The 15821-nt window shown below is 46.0% G+C and overlaps 1 long non-coding RNA gene across 1 annotated transcript in view; it reads left to right on the top strand.

Annotated features, from left to right (window-relative positions):
* LOC146859172 (uncharacterized) overlaps positions 1-12244 on the top strand; it is a 35291-nt gene extending 23047 nt beyond the window's left edge. Inside the window, exon 3 of the long non-coding RNA XR_014979745.1 lies at positions 10404-12244. This is a non-coding gene — a long non-coding RNA (uncharacterized LOC146859172). The remainder of the gene's footprint in view (positions 1-10403) is intronic.
* Positions 12245-15821: the final 3577 nt, after the last annotated feature.

Here is a 15821-nt window from a genome sequence, read left to right on the forward strand (position 1 = left end):
CAACTCCGGCAGAGAACGAGTCACAGGGACCACAGATGTCCAGTTGGACTGTTGCCTCACTGTCAAAGCAGTCTCCATTGCAGTTCCAGGCTGTATGGACGGACTGCCATAAACTTCAATGGAGTGGTCCTGATGTGGAAGATCGAGGAAGCTGAAGATGATGAAAAACGCTGAAGATGCTGATCTGATGAAGCAGGTCTTCCTGGTGACACCTCTTGATCCACGAATATGGTGGGGTAACTTTGGCGACAGGGGGTCATTGTCCCTCGAAGTTCGGGTGAGGACCAGCAAAAAAACAGTTGCCCTTGGTCTACTGGTCTCTGGTTACAGCAAAACCATTGGTTCCCCTTAACTAGCAATTACTTCCTTGATGGGCAATCAAACTGCAGTCCACTGACTGGGTCCAGCAGACTCTGGTGCAACTTTTGTGGTTGGAACTCGGACTCCCAGGCTGCACTTTGGCAATCAGTGGCAGACAGATGTTCTTGACTACCTGCTCAACAAGACAGGCTTCTTCAGCTTTTGTGTCCCTGAGCTGTAAAAGAAAGTCAGCCAACTGACTCATTCACATCTACTCTCTGAGCATCAGGGATGACTTTTCCTTGAGCAGGGCAGGTTCAGCCCTCTTTTTTGATAGCCCAAGGGGCAGAAGGTGCAGTCTAGTCTTTGGTGCAGCATCTCTTTGCTGGGTCCAAACCTCTCTTCAGTACACTGATCTATGGTCTGGGTGCCAGGGGTGTCACTACGAGCTCAGGGGGATGGGGCTGCTAACTAGCCAATTGGGCTACCAGGTCTTTTCCACCTGATGACAACTTCCTGGGAAGTGTGACATCTAGCTACCCCATGATCCACAGTTCACTCACCCCATAGTGAGCTAAAAGGAGAGGACGGCAAACATGTACAGTATAGATGAGACGATAGCCTCCTTTCTCACATATCATGACCCAGACGCGAAGGTTTGACAATGTTTTCTTTTCTTTGTTTCATTGTTTGGCTAATAACTGTATCATATTTGCATCAAACTATATTCTCGAAACAGGAAACACGATACGGACGATCACAAGGAATGCCGAATGTGCACTGAGATAAACTGCATTTTTAGGGCAGGGTAAGGCAAAAAATATTGCCCCCTTACTGGACATACGAGTGCAACTCACATGCAGTATACATCCGAAAGCATGTACGTAAATAATATTCATATGTATACTCGTTCGATAGAAAGGACCGGAGCTGTTTACAATTTGAGATGTATGGCCAATATGCATGATAATGTCTACTGTACCTGCTATGATTGCCTGAACTCCATCTCACTGTGACCAGAGAAGGCCTCTAAGGGCTGCAGCACTTACTGTGACACCCTTAGAGGTCCTGTACCACTACTCTCACACACTGCCTTTGCAGGCTGCGTGTTTTGGTGCAGAACAAAGTGAAAAGTCGACATAACACACCTGTGTGCCATGCCTACAAAGCACTGCCCTGGCCTAGGTCAGCCACCCCTCCAGCTGGGTGCACTATGCCAGTGGTGAGGGCACAATGGTATGAGCCCTGTATCCCTACAGTGCCCAAGTCCATTCTTGGGCATTGTAAGTGCAGTGTTGCCATTAAGAGTATATGGTGCTGGGTGTTTGTCATGACGAACTCCACAGCAGGATAATGGCTACACTAAAAACTGGGAAGTTTGGTATCAAACTTCTCAGCACATTAAACCCACATTGATGCCTGTGTGGGATTTAATGAAAAATGCACACAGAGAGCATCTCAGAGATGCCCTCTGAAAACTAACCCACCTCTAGTGTCCCGACTGAGTGGCTGCTTAGGCTGCCATCAACAGACATGTTTCTGGACCCCTGGGTTGAGAGCCTGCTGCTCTCGGGCGCCTGAAACAATGCACATCCTGAGACGAGGTGCCATGTCTCCTCCCCCAGGATGGGCAGGGTTCATAAAGGGGAAGCTTCACATCCTTTGTGAGCCTCCCCAGATCATTGCTGCTTTCAGCAACTGGTCCGCAGTGGTTCTACCCCCCACTTTGGGCAGGAGAACCGGCGGGAAAAATAGACAAGTGAAGAAAAGAAGTGTGCCCACCTCTGCCAACTCCCCCCCTCAGGTGATGGAGGCAAGGTGAAGCACAACCTCGAGTCCCCGCCATCTTGAGGATGGGGGGACCCAGCCAACCAGGGACAGGCTCCTGCCCCCCTCCCACTGGAGAGTGGCAGAATAGGGGGTGTACCCACCCCAGGGAAGGGACCCATTGGTCCCTGCCCTTTACCTACCTGTAAAGCCCCTAAATCTAGTATTTAGGGAGTACCCTGAACCTTGCTTCCTCAGATCCAGCCTGACAACAAGAAGAAAAGAAGAAGGACCGAACAGCCGTGCAGCCAGCTAACAAGAGCATGACATCCCACTGACTTGGCCCCAGCCCTACCGGCTTGTCTCCGCTCAAACCTGCTCCTACCAAATCTCAGTGTGTCCTGCAGCCAGCAACCTCGAAAACCCTGGAGGACCTGCCTGCCTTCACTTCCAAGGCTGCTTCTCCTGTGAACACCGGATTTGTTCAAACTGCAGCTTCTGGCTCCGGCCGGATACCGCAAATCCAGCCCACTCTGTACCCTCCGAACCCAGCCTGAGCTAGAGTGGAAAAACACAATGAGGAGGTCCCCCCGGTGATCCTGACCCGAGATCCGGCGACCCCTGACCTGCCTCAAGCCTCCAGCCGATGCCTGCAGCCTAAATTCAGAAGGCCCCCCTGACCGCGACCCGGAGCTGGTAAGAAGATCCTACCCCAAAAAGCACCCTGCATCCGACGCCCCACTGCCTTGTGTGCCGAAACAATGCGCCTAACAAACCCTTAACTTCCCAACTTACCTCTCGAAGTGGTAGTCGCACCCAGAAGTCCTTTGTCTCCCTGCCTGCAGCGCTTTTGCAAACCGGAGGTTCTCCATTGAAAGCAAAAGGGCACCCAACCTCAAAACAGCACCCTGCACTTGGCCGCCCTAGTGCCGCTGAGGGTGCACCTTTGGTGCTAATTTGGTTCCCTATTTGCCCTGACCTAAACCCTATGAGTTTTTGCTCCCACAGCCCCGTTGCCTGCTTGCCAGCAGCCACCAACCGGAGGCCTCCTATCCTCCATAGGATAACATTGGGCCTCAACACTCTGCACCCGGCCGCCCTAGTGCTGCTGAGGGTGACACAAAAGTGCATCACTGACCCTGGGGGACCCCTGAATCTAACCCCAGAACCTTAACTCCCACAGTCGATTACTTACCTACAAACCGATAACCTGTTTTTCCTTTATAGGATAACATTGAGAATGTTCTTTTAAAAAGTTTCTAAGTGTGGAGTTTGGAAATCTAAAAATATATTTTTTTTAAATCGCACAAATAACCAAAATGTATTTATTTACCTGTTTGCAGTAAATGTCCCAGTGCTGAATCCAGGTATCCAGCACGGGTTAGAATAGTAACGTAAAAAGTAACTTACCTGTAATTTACTGAAAAAGCCTATTCTTTTCAATGCACTCTTTTTCTTCGAAAAAACGACTGGTGTGGAGTTTTGAAATCTAAAGATGTTCTTTAAAAATCATGCGAATAACCAAAACGTAATTACTTACCTGTTTACAGGAAATGTCCCAGTGCTGAATCTAGGTATCCAGCACTGAGTTAGAAAAGTAACGTAGAAAAAGTAACTTACCTGTAATTTTCTGAAAAAGCCTATTCATTTCAATGTACTGTATTTGCTAAGTGTTGCAACCTGCTGCATACCCAGTAAATCAAACAAAGTACAAGTTCTATTGCATTTTCAGACTGTCCTATATCCAGTAACTTATTACTGAAAAGTATTTAATGCTTACCTGTGCCAGGCTTGCTTGGTTCTAAAAATAAAACAACAGCATATATTTTTATACAAACACAATTGGCCTAGAGTTCAGTTATTGAGTGTGTGAATTAATTTGATAACTGAGTGTATACATCAAATGCTTAACACTGTCCTCTGATACTGCCTTACTGCTCGACCACTCTACCACAAATAGAAAGTAAGGTTCTATCTAACTTTAACCTCTGCCTACCTCTGGGGTCACTTGGACTCTATACACAATATACCTCATGTTGGTGTAGTATATATAGAGCCAGTTTCCTACAGTGCGGATAAGCTATATATATATATATATATATATATATATATATATATATATATATATATATATATATATATATATATATATATATATATATATATATATATATATATATATACAAAGTATATGGTGATTAGTACTATAGACAATGTAGGAAGGACAGGACAGAAACAGACGAAAAAAGTATGAAGAGGGGTTCCTACTTATTGAAATATGAAGAAATAATAGTCGTTTAGTTTCCAAAGAAGATATAATCTATAGAAATTTTGATGAGTGGGGTTGCCACAACATAAAAAGTGGAAAAACCCGTCTGTAAGGATACAAAATAGTAGAGAAAACATAAATGGAACAGAAATAAACATATGTATACAAAACAGGTTCTTCCAACGGCAGGCCCTTTGTGTTCCTTCCTGGGAGAGCAGAAGGCCGTCTGGTGGTCAGCAACCATAAATAATCACTGAAAAACTTTGGGCAACAAAGTGTCAACTTTTTAAGTTGACATTTGTGCAAAAGTTACATAAAGTTTGCCTTGAGTGGAGATGCAGGGGCTCCAAGAAGGGGTGACAAAACTTCAAAGCCTCGTTATCAGGTAAATGGTCATTTAAAGACCTGTGAAGTACTCGGGTGCGGCTGAGTGTCCAGGCTGACCCACACGACGGGGGTGGGGGGGGGGTAAGGGTGGGGTACTGAAGCCCTCTGAGCCCAATGGGCGTTGCGTGCCTGGATACACCACTCGTCTTACAAAAAGCACCAATAGAGCAGCAAACACCTTTATCAGGAAATTAGTTTAAAAAATAAAGTGCTGGTTTGCATAAAATTTTTTTAAAAAGTAAGGTGATGCAGTGTTTGAGATGATACGACTTCATCGCACGCGCACGGATGGACTCTGTATCCGTTCGGCCATAGGGAAAAGATAAAGAACTCCTTACACTGTCTAACTGAAATCTAGTCAGTAACTCTTTTCCACTCGTTATTAACCTTCAATCAATCAATCAATCACATTATTTGTAAAGCGCACTACATACCCGGTAGGGTTTCAAGGCGCTGGTGGGGTTGTGGGGGGGGGGGGGGGTGCTGTTACTGGTCGAAGAGCCAGGTCTTGAGTTGTCTCCTGAAAGTCAGCAGGTCTTCGGTTTGTCGCAGGTCGAGGGGGAGGGTGTTCCAGGTCTTGGCGGCGCGATGGGAGAAGGACCTGCCTCCGGAAGTGGTTCTCCGGATGCGTGGGACCGTGGCCAGGGTGTGGTCAGCGGAGCGGAGATTCCTGTTGGGTACGTAAAAATCCAATGGTTTAAGCACGTGAAGCAATTATGTAAGAAAAATTGGGGTGACCCGACTTGTATTCCACACGAACTAAAGCAACTCCGGGAAACAAAAGCTGAGTTATTGGATAGAGGCTAGGCCACAGGGATTCTGGAAGATTAAGTATTCCTGCACAGTTGGTCTGACCATTTCTACCTTTGCCCTGCCCCTCTCCACCCAATAACTCAGCTTTTGTTTTCCGGAGTTACTTTAGCTTGTGTGAAATACAAGTCGGGTCACCCCAATTTTTCTTACATAATTGCTTCACATGCTTAAACCATTGGATTGTTTACCCTAGGTCACAAGACAGTCCTCAACGATGCCCCTGTTTGATGTGGGATTAGACCACACTGGCAGCCACAGTAGGAGGGGGCTAATTTAATATCATCCGATACATATATAGTCCTAACTTCGCATGGTGGACATAATATTAGAAGAGTAGCCAAGGGACGGGGTGAATCAATGCACCTCTCGGCCAGCTGTTAGCGTGACGGGACAGACTATTTAGCACTAACACTGGATATCTGAAATTGGTTATCACATGCTCACCAGCAAAATTCTTGGTCATTGGGCCTAACCAGCTTACTCTCCTTAGACACAGAATATATCTATAATCTGCAGTATTAAAATTCACATTCTCAGAGAGTCAATGAGAAACCTTATTAGTTGCTCGGTGGTTTCTGTGGCAGATTGCGCCAACTAGGGTACGTTTGCCCACACGCCCACATCTGGGCATGCTCTGGTGGCAAATCTATAGCCTCATTGTATCTGCTTCAGATGGACAATCAGGAGGATCCAGGCTAGCAATCCTGGTCTCACCCTTGCCACCTGCACAAGCCCGGTCGGGCTGAAAGCTGTTTTGAGGCGCATCTTGCGCCAGCCGGCTGGTGGACCCTTCGGAAGCATTTAACATGATAGTCTTCTGATGGTGCTCAATCAGCAGAGGCAAAGCTGTGCCTGAAAGTGCATTCCCAGCTGGTTCAATGGTTGGATTTGCATTATGCCCATGCGTAAAATCTCCATGTTAGCAATCACCTTTTCTAAGGCTCTTATTTGCTCGACCAGGGGGCCAGTGCTGACAGAGATTACAGCCTTCAACTTGTCACGCAGCTACTCCTCCCATTCAGACCCAATGCATTGACCATTCAAGCATGTGCTTCGATTTCAATGGCGAATTACTCTAAGGGTTGGAACGGGGTCGCTCTTCCCTTGATCCATGCTACTAGGCCCTTTCCTCTTCTTTTTTTTTTCAAATTTTGTTTATCATATGGTTGTTAATTCACAGAAACAGACAAAGAAACAACCCACTCAATAGTCAAACATTCTGCAAGTAATTATCATATCTCTTAACCAGAAGAGCCGCCTTGAAACAGTGCGTACATGACAACAGCAAAGATAAAGAACATAAAGCCCAGGGAGGACCAATGCTACCTCATCCGGTACACAGTAGTGGGTCCCTTCCTTGGGATGGTTACACACCCTAATACCACCCTCCAGTGGGAGGGGGGCATACGCCTCTCTCTTGTTGGCGGGGTCCTCCCATCTGCGAGTTGTGCTTCACCTCGCCTCCCCCACCTGAGGGGTGGGATTGGCAAATGTGGGCACACCTCCCTTCCTCACTTGGTTTTCCTGCCAACTCTCCTGCCCACAGTGGGGGTCAGAACTGGTGGGGGCCAGTTACTGAAAGCATCAAATGGCTGGGGTAGCTCACAAAGGCGGCAAGCCTTTGAAGCTTCCCCTTCGTGGACCCTGCCTATCCTGGGGGATGAGGCTTGGCACCTCACCCCAGGATGTGCATTGTTTCAGACCCCTGAGAGCAGCAGGCTGTCGACCCAGGGGTCCAGAAATATGTCTGGTGGTGGCAGCTGGCAAGCAGCCACTCACCTAGGACACTAGAATTAGGTCGTTTTTCAAGGGGATGAGTGCATTTTTCATTAAATCCCACACTGGCATCAGTGTGGGTTTAATGTGCTGAAAAGTTTGATACTAAACTTCCTAGTTTTCAGTAAAGCCATCATGGTCCTGTGGAGTTCGTAATGGCAAACTTCTAGTACCATATACTCATAGTGGTATTACTGCACTTACCATCTCTAAGAATTGGCTTAGAAACTGTAGGGGTACAGGGCTCATGCACGTGTACCCTCACCACTGGTATAGTGCAACCAGCTACAGAGGTGGCTAACATATGCCAGGGCAGTGGGTTGTAGGCATGACACACAGGGATGTGTGCCATTTGACTCTTCACTTTATTATGCACCAAAACACGCAGCCTGCGATGGCAGTATGTGTGTGTGTAAAGCTACAGGGCCTCTAAGGGTGGCACAATAAGTTATGCAGGCCTTAGAGGCCTTCCCTGGCCACAGTGCCATTGGTACCTATAGTACTATTTACAAGGGACTGACATGTGGCCAAGAGTGCCAATTGGGTTTGGTTTCAATGCCGTTTAGGGAAAGAACATAGGCCCGAGTACCTGGTTGTCAGGAATCCATGGCACACTGAGTCAAAGTACATCAACAGTTTGGCAAAAAGTGGGGGCAACTATGCAAAAAGAGGGCACTTTCTTACACTCAGGTATTTCATCCATCACTTTTTGTATACTTCAGTGTGAGGGCAGCATATGGTGATGTGGTAAGTCCATGAAGCCCATAATTTGTTGCTGCGACCTGCGACAGTGGTGCCATTTTGTACTGGAGGCGTAGTGCGATGGGGTGAGCTCTAAACCCATGCTTTAATGCTACAATTGGGTGCAGCAGTCCCAAGGTGTAAGGGTAGTGCCGGGTAATGGGGTGAGCTCTAAACCTATGCTTTAATGCTACAACCTATTGCAGTGATGCTAAGGTATAAGGGCAGTGTTGGGTGATGTGATGAGTTCTAACCCCATGCTTTGATGCTGTGACTAGCTGCAGAGATGCCAAGGTGAAAAGGCAGGGCTCGTTGATGGGGTGAGTTCTATTCTCATGCTTTGATAATGCAGCATGCTGGTGTGATGGCAAGGTGTAATGCCAATGCTGGGCAATGGGAAGAGCTCTAAACCACCGCTATAATGCTACCACTGACTGCAGCGATGCCAAAGTATAAGGGCAGTGCTTGGCAAAGTGGTGTGCTCTAAACCCATGCTTTAATGCTATGACTTGCTGCAGTGATGTCATAGAATGATGACATTGTAGGGTGAAGGCAGGGTGAGATCTAGGTGCAATCCTTTCTGTTGTGATCAGCTGCAGTAATGTCAATGTGTAATGTTAAGTTATACAAATGTATCTGACATTTAATATGCATTGGTGTGGCTTTAAAGCACCATTTTATTCGGTATCTTCTCACCCAAGGTTTGAGGATTCCATCTCAGATCGGAGCCCATAATGGCAGCACTGCCGGGTACAGCAATACTAAGGTTTAACAGCAGTGCTGTGTAATGGGGTAAAGTTGATGTACTGGCACTCATGCTGCAAGTGACTGCAACAATACCATTCTAGACTAGCAGTACGGGGGAATGGTGTGATGGCTAAACCCATGCTCTGCTGACGCAACAGACTGTAGTTATGTTATTGTGTCTTTAAATCCAGATTTTGACTCCGGCCACAAGTGGATTGGTTTAAGGTTAGCGCAGTGCAATGCGGAGATGGCGTAGCCTAAACTGTGATGTGTATGCCCCCTAGCCATGCACAAGGAGTAGGTAGAATGTATAATGCTGGGGTACCCTTTCCTTTAGAGTCACCAGAAACATAGCCCTTAATAATCAGGCATTAGCTTTTGATTGCAAGACCTTGTACAATTAAACTTCATATGAAAACACTAGAGCACAATTTAAGCGGGTTAAAGTTCTTGGATTGTGTGGTGATTAACTTCCATCCAGCTTTAACAGAGAAAATTGAACACATTTTTCACTTCTATAGGTCACTGACCAACGCCTGCCAGGTCTTTGAATCACTTGACGAATATATGACGTTACAACGCAAACAATTACAACCCTTGCTTTTACAATGCGGTTTTTACATCGCAACTACCATTACATCGCATGATTTTACAACGCATGCCATTACAACGCATTTTTAAAAACTACAATTACAATGCATTCCATTACAATGCATACCATTATAACGCATAATACTTTTAGGGCAACAGTAGGGTAAGTGTTGGATAGTGTGGGGGTAAACATTACTATTCCTACTCCAGTGAGTGCAACAGTAGGGTAAGTGTTAGATAGTGTAGGGGTAAAAATTACTATTCCCACTCCAGTGAGTGCAACAGTAGGGAAAGTGTTGGATACTGTAGGGGTAAAAGTTACTATTCCCATCTACCCCAAAACCCATGCCCACCCTAAAACTAAAAAATCTTTATTGCTTACCTTATAATGCGTTGCAATGGCATGAGTTGTAATGGTATGCGTTGTAATGGCATGCGTTGTAGTGACATGGGTTGTAATGGCATGCGTTGTAATGACATGCGATGTAAAGGCAGTTGCGTTGTAATAGCTGCATTGTAAAAGCAGTGCGATGTATTGACTGCGTTGTAATGGGTGTTTCCCCACGTGACATGATATGTTTATAGAACCTCTTGATGCACCGGAGTAAACTTCATCACCCTCTTCAAAAATGATCCTAACCCTAAGAGACCATGGAGATGGGGCCCAGAAACAATCAAACTAGAAACTTTCCAAATCCAATGTACTTTTTAAACCACACTTTTGCATTTGTTGAAGTGATTTTAAAGCCTATTTTTTTGTGCAACAAATAACAGTGAGTATTAATGACGCTAAGTCAGATTCAATATGCAAAGATGAATTGATATGTTTACAGCTGAAACTAGTTTAATATGAGGTTTGGAGTTGTGTTTATTCATATGATTTAAGTCACGCCGCATTTTGATGAAAACTCTATTTAGGATACAATTAATGAATGCTGCTGCTGCCTCTGTCATTCATTCCTGCATTCACCCCCTCTCCTCCGATTCCCCTGTGCATCTTCTTTCCCCACAGGCACTCACTCCAAGAGCAAAGGCCGCTGACGTCATGTTTTCCTGACTGTTATGAATACAAGGCTGATTTGTGAAACTTTTTGTGTACTAGACCGGTTGAAACATCCAAGGTCCCTTCTGCTGCTTTCCGTAGCTCAGCTCAATCTTACTCATTTGTGAATCGCCTTTGTTAAAAATGTTGCATATTTTGTTGGAACATCTCCGGATGACAGTGACACAGAAAAGCAGGGCGCTGTCTTTGAAATGGGATGGTGCCAACGTATGATGCTATTGATGTGAATCATTCCGATTTGCTAAAGAATTGTTACATGGGATCAGGCCACGGTGAATCTGCGGTTTCAGCTAATTTCCAATGCAAGAATTTTCGAGGATAAGCCAGAACATTTCTAAACATTCCTAAAGGCTAATAAGAAGGCTGTCCGATTCCTTCTGATGTTGCTGCTCATTTTGAACTTAGAATAATTTCTGATTTTTGAGTATTCTGTGTTAACTCTGAATTTGGAGCCTTCATGGTATTTCTTCTGTACCCTTTAACTTTTTCCTTTGCTAGAACTCAGTCATTAAGCGGGCCCATTTACTTATTTTGATACTCTGCTAAAGGGATGTTGGGTTGTGTGCCTTTTAATGTAATTATTTTCTGTGGGAGAATTTTGGAGTGTCTAAATTTTGGGGTGTTTTAAAATACTAGGGTCCCACACATTATATACCTGATTGATCTTAAAAACTTTAAAAATACATATGCATACTTTTGCTGTGGGATCTCTGGGCTTGGTCAATCCATTTTCATAGTCCAGATATCCCTAGTATGATGTTCTATTGAAAGCATCTTGGCAAGATTTTTTTAGACTAAACCAAAAACCAAAATATATGTAGCCTTCAAATTACTTACAAACCACCTTTTTAACACCTAAATGACTCAATCTGATGTTGGGGACAGACACACAAATGTGCCCGAGATGTGAATTACAGGGTGCAGATTTCTTCCCCATGTTGTGGCGCTGTGAAGTACTAACTCTAGTTTAGCAAGGGTTAATAGACACATTGGAAAGGGCAATAGACAAAGACATTAAATGCGCACCAGAGGTATGCTCTAAGAATGACTTCTCCAGCCCAGAGGGAAAAGAGCTGGTAGTAGTTCCTAGCTCTGACTTTGATATTAGCTGAAGGGTGAATAGTCATACAATGTAATGTAGGAGATTTTTAGAGAAGAGACACATGCAAAGAGGCAAAAGCGAGAGTTTTGTGTTGAAGGCAGAAGAATGTAGTGACATGAGATAAAACCCCCATAGTTAGCACCTGGAGGGAACTACTAGTGGATTGTGAGCAAGTAGGGTAAAGTATGGTCATCATCCTACCCAGTCCAGAAACTACAGAAGGGGAAGGTTATTAGAAGGCGAGTTCTCAGAATGGTGTACAACAGATAGTACAAATGTGGCAGCACTTAATTAATAAGCAATGCCACCGGAGCCCAAGAAATGGTTATTGTTTATTAATTAAGTGCAGTTATATAGAAAATAGTATCTGTGATCCCCTACTCACCAGCCACGGAGGGATCACAATATATGCAGAAACGGTGCAGACAAACTAAAAGAGCGGTCTGTCAAGGCTGAACGTATATGACATGAGATAATGACACCATGTGCTACATGGAAAAAGTCAGCATAATCCAAATTTAAATGGTATTATATTACGTGACAACAACATATGGTGCATAAATAAAACAGATTCTAAAAAGTGTATCCCTCTTTCATAACGGCCAAGCGCCTCATCTAGTTTTAAGAGGAGAATAGTGATTCATCTTATTAACAGTTAAGTATTGTTTGATTGCAAAACTTTTGTTTGGTTCTTCTAATAAATATTGTTTCCTATTCATAATGTGTCATCTTTGTCCTAGCAGTCGTTCGTTTGTGTTTTCTATTGATGTATGTATTCTGTAGGTCTAAATCGGGTGTGTCCAATGTAAGTCCAGGAGGGTCGGATCCACGCCAGATCGTCAAGACAGTCAGCAGACTTTGCAAACAATTTCCATTTAGATCAACTGTATGTAAATTTACAACACTTGATAACGTAAAACTCTAGCTTGAATCCGGTCACCCTGTGCTTACAATGAACTACCCCAATCTAAATGAATGGCTTGCGTGATGCTTGTGGGGGAAGTTGCACTCTCCTCTCTGTAGAAGAAACAGTATCTGAAAGGCAAGGCTAGCGTATCTGTATGCATGTCTGCCCCTGTGCCCAACCACCGGAGCTTTATACTTTGGGTTGGATTGATGGTACTTTTCCAAGTGTCTCTCTATGCAAGATGGATCCTGCTAACGTTTATTTAGAATGCATATTTTATGATTCAGCTTAGAAGCCAATGTGCCTACTGATGTATAAGGTCCTTCAATAACAGCTGCTTGGAACAATAAGGTACAGTCAGTGAAACAAAAAAGGGGCAACATGTAGAACATACATGAATGTAAAACTGCCCCAGTGTCTTCCACTATTGGTAGTGTTACCACCCCCTATAATATATGGATGGTAGAAAGATTATAAAATGCTCATTAAAGTTTGCCAGGAGGGTAAGGAGCTGTCTGGTTTCTGCCAATCCCTCTCCAAATCACATTCCCTAATCATAGTCCTCCCTCTGTGGGTTCACTCCTACGCGCCCAGCCTCGGGGGAGGGAGAGGAGGGGTTCATTGACACTGCGACTGTCCCCATTCCACCTTTTCCATTTCCATCGTATGGTATTCATCTGTTTTCATACTTTTCTACCTCTTTCGTGGAAGGTGGGACGTGTTAAAGACATGCATAGGAATGTTTGCATTATGCCTGCTTACTGTCTAAGATGGTCTGTTTTTCTTGTTAATAATGCTGGATACCTGTAACCTATGTGATAATCCAGATGATGCATTTGTTGCCATGGTTATTTATTGTGTTGATGCTTTAGTGTCTGCAACCCTTTAGAACATCTTCTACACAACTCGCCCTCCATAACTGCTCAAAAAATCACATCTTTCTTTCTCAGTCGAAGAAGCATAAAGAGGGGCCTGGGAGCACTTCAGTTGTGCCTTGTATGTTTCCTACTCGCACCCTGACGCAAGAGCAGTCTCATGGGACAGCACCGAAGGTGGGTCCTCATCGGAGTCATAGGCAGATCCATGGCCATAGATTGCACTTGGATCCCAATGACAGGGAACCAGAGACTGCAGCTGTGAGCACTCGCCGTGGGCATCCCATGCACAGCTCTGGTCTCAGCTGCCATGAAGACAGCAGCAGGAACACAAGCAACCATGGCTTCATCTAACCAATGACCAGTAAATAGGATGCTGCTAAGGTGCAGCGCTAGGATGCAGCGCTGGGATGCAGCGCTAGGATGATGCTAAGGATGCTGCGCTAGGATCCAGCGCTGGGGTGCTGCTAAGGATGCTGCTAAGGATTCAGCGCTAGGATGCCGCGCTAGGATGCTGCTCTAGGATGCTGCGCTAGGATGCTGCTAAGGATGTAGCGCTAGGATGCTGCGCTGGGATGCAGCGCTGGGATGCAGCGCTAGGATGATGCTAAGGATGCTGCACTAGGATCCAGCGCTGGGATACTGCTAAGGATGCTGCTAAGGATGCAGCGCTAGGATGCAGCGCTAGGATGCTGCGCTAGGATGCTGCGCTAAGATGGTGCTAAGGATGCAGTGCTGGGATGCAGTGTTAGGATGCAGCGCTAGGATGCTTAGCTGGGATGGTGCTAAGGATCCAGCACTAGGATGCAGCGCTAGGATGCTGCGCTAGGATGCTGCTAAGGATGCTGCTAAGGATGCAGCGCTAGGATCCAGTGCTGGGATGCTGCTAAGGACGCTGCTAAGGATGCAGCGCTAGGATGCAGCGCTAGGATGCTGCGCTAGGAAGGTGCTAAGGATGCTGCTAAGGATGCAGCGCTAGGATGCTGCGCTAGGATGCTGCTAAGGATGTAGCGCTAGGATGCTGCGCTGGGATGCAGTGCTGGGATGCAGCGCTAGGATGATGCTAAGGATGCTGCGCTAGGATCCAGCGCTGGGATACTGCTAAGGATGCTGCTAAGGATGCAGCGCTAGGATGCTGCGCTAGGATGGTGCTAAGGATGCAGTGCTGGGATGCAGTGTTAGGATGCAGCGCTAGGATGCTGAGCTGGGATGGTGCTAAGGATGCAGCGCAAGGATGCAGCACTAGGATGCAGCGCTAGGATGCTGCGCTAGGATGGTGCTAAGGATGCTGCTAAGGATGCAGCGCTAGGATGCAGCGCTAGGATGCTGCGCTAGGAAGGTGCTAAGGATGCTGCTAAGGATGCAGCGCTAGGATGCAGCGCTAGGATGCTGCGCTAGGATGGTGCTAAGGATGCAGCGCTAGGATGCTGCGCTAGGATCCAGTGCTGGGATGCTGCTAAGGACGCTGCTAAGGATGCAGCGCTAGGATGCAGCGCTAGGATGCTGCGCTAGGAAGGTGCTAAGGATGCTGCTAAGGATGCAGCGCTGGGATGCTGCATAGGATGCTGCTAAGGATGCAGCGCTAGGATGCTGCGCTAGGATCCAGCGCTGGGATGCTGCTAAGGATGCTGCTAAGGATGCAGCGCTAGGATGCTGCACTTATGGCAGAACTGCAAATCAACGCCGTCATGTCGTGAGGTGTGGGGGAGTTAGGGACAAAGTTATGTGATATCTGTTTCGTTACCCCTGGTATTTAGATAAATCAACGACACATGCACTCTGGGTTTTATATGATACAGGAACAGTATGTGTCTGAATTGTAACTCTATGGCCTGTGGTGGGTCCCCTGAGGTGATGCTTAGCTTTTCTTTGGCTGGGTTTGTAAAAATCACCCATCTCATGTCTGTATCCTTGTATGATTAGACTGGCACGCAGCCCCACTAAAGGCTGGTTTGACGTCTGTCCTCTCTTTATTTACATCAATGGTGGCTCTTCTGTCCCATGATAAGGGTCGCGCATTCAGGGTGAAGGGAATTCCCCTACCACTGCCCCATGACCTCTTTTTATGCCTTTTCTGGGTTGGTTACCCTTTTAAAATGCCTTACCTGAGACGCCATCTCACTCTGGCACAGACATGGGCACTTGGCCCCACATGTTCTCAACCATCCTTAGGAAAAGGACATTTACTGGTCTGTTGGAGGCGGCAGCGGAGATCACCCCGTATTCGTTTTGCCATTGTGCTACACTTGTCTGGATTGTTGTAACCTCACCGTGTTCAGTGGATAGCGCTGTATATTATTATGGTGCTGCTGTATAATGTTCAGAGGAAGGAGTCCCCTTCCTTCTGTTACAAAGCGGGCAGTGCCAGCTTCAAGGCGCACTGTTGCATCTGCTCACTTGGTAAAAGATTGGGCCTAGTGTTCCCAGATCACGTGTGTCAGGCTGTGGCCCTCTGCTGCGCTTAAAAGGAAACCAAACATCAT

Source organism: Triturus cristatus, chromosome 3_2, assembly GCF_964204655.1.
Source record: "Triturus cristatus chromosome 3_2, aTriCri1.1, whole genome shotgun sequence".
In the NCBI taxonomy this organism is placed as follows: domain Eukaryota; kingdom Metazoa; phylum Chordata; class Amphibia; order Caudata; family Salamandridae; genus Triturus; species Triturus cristatus.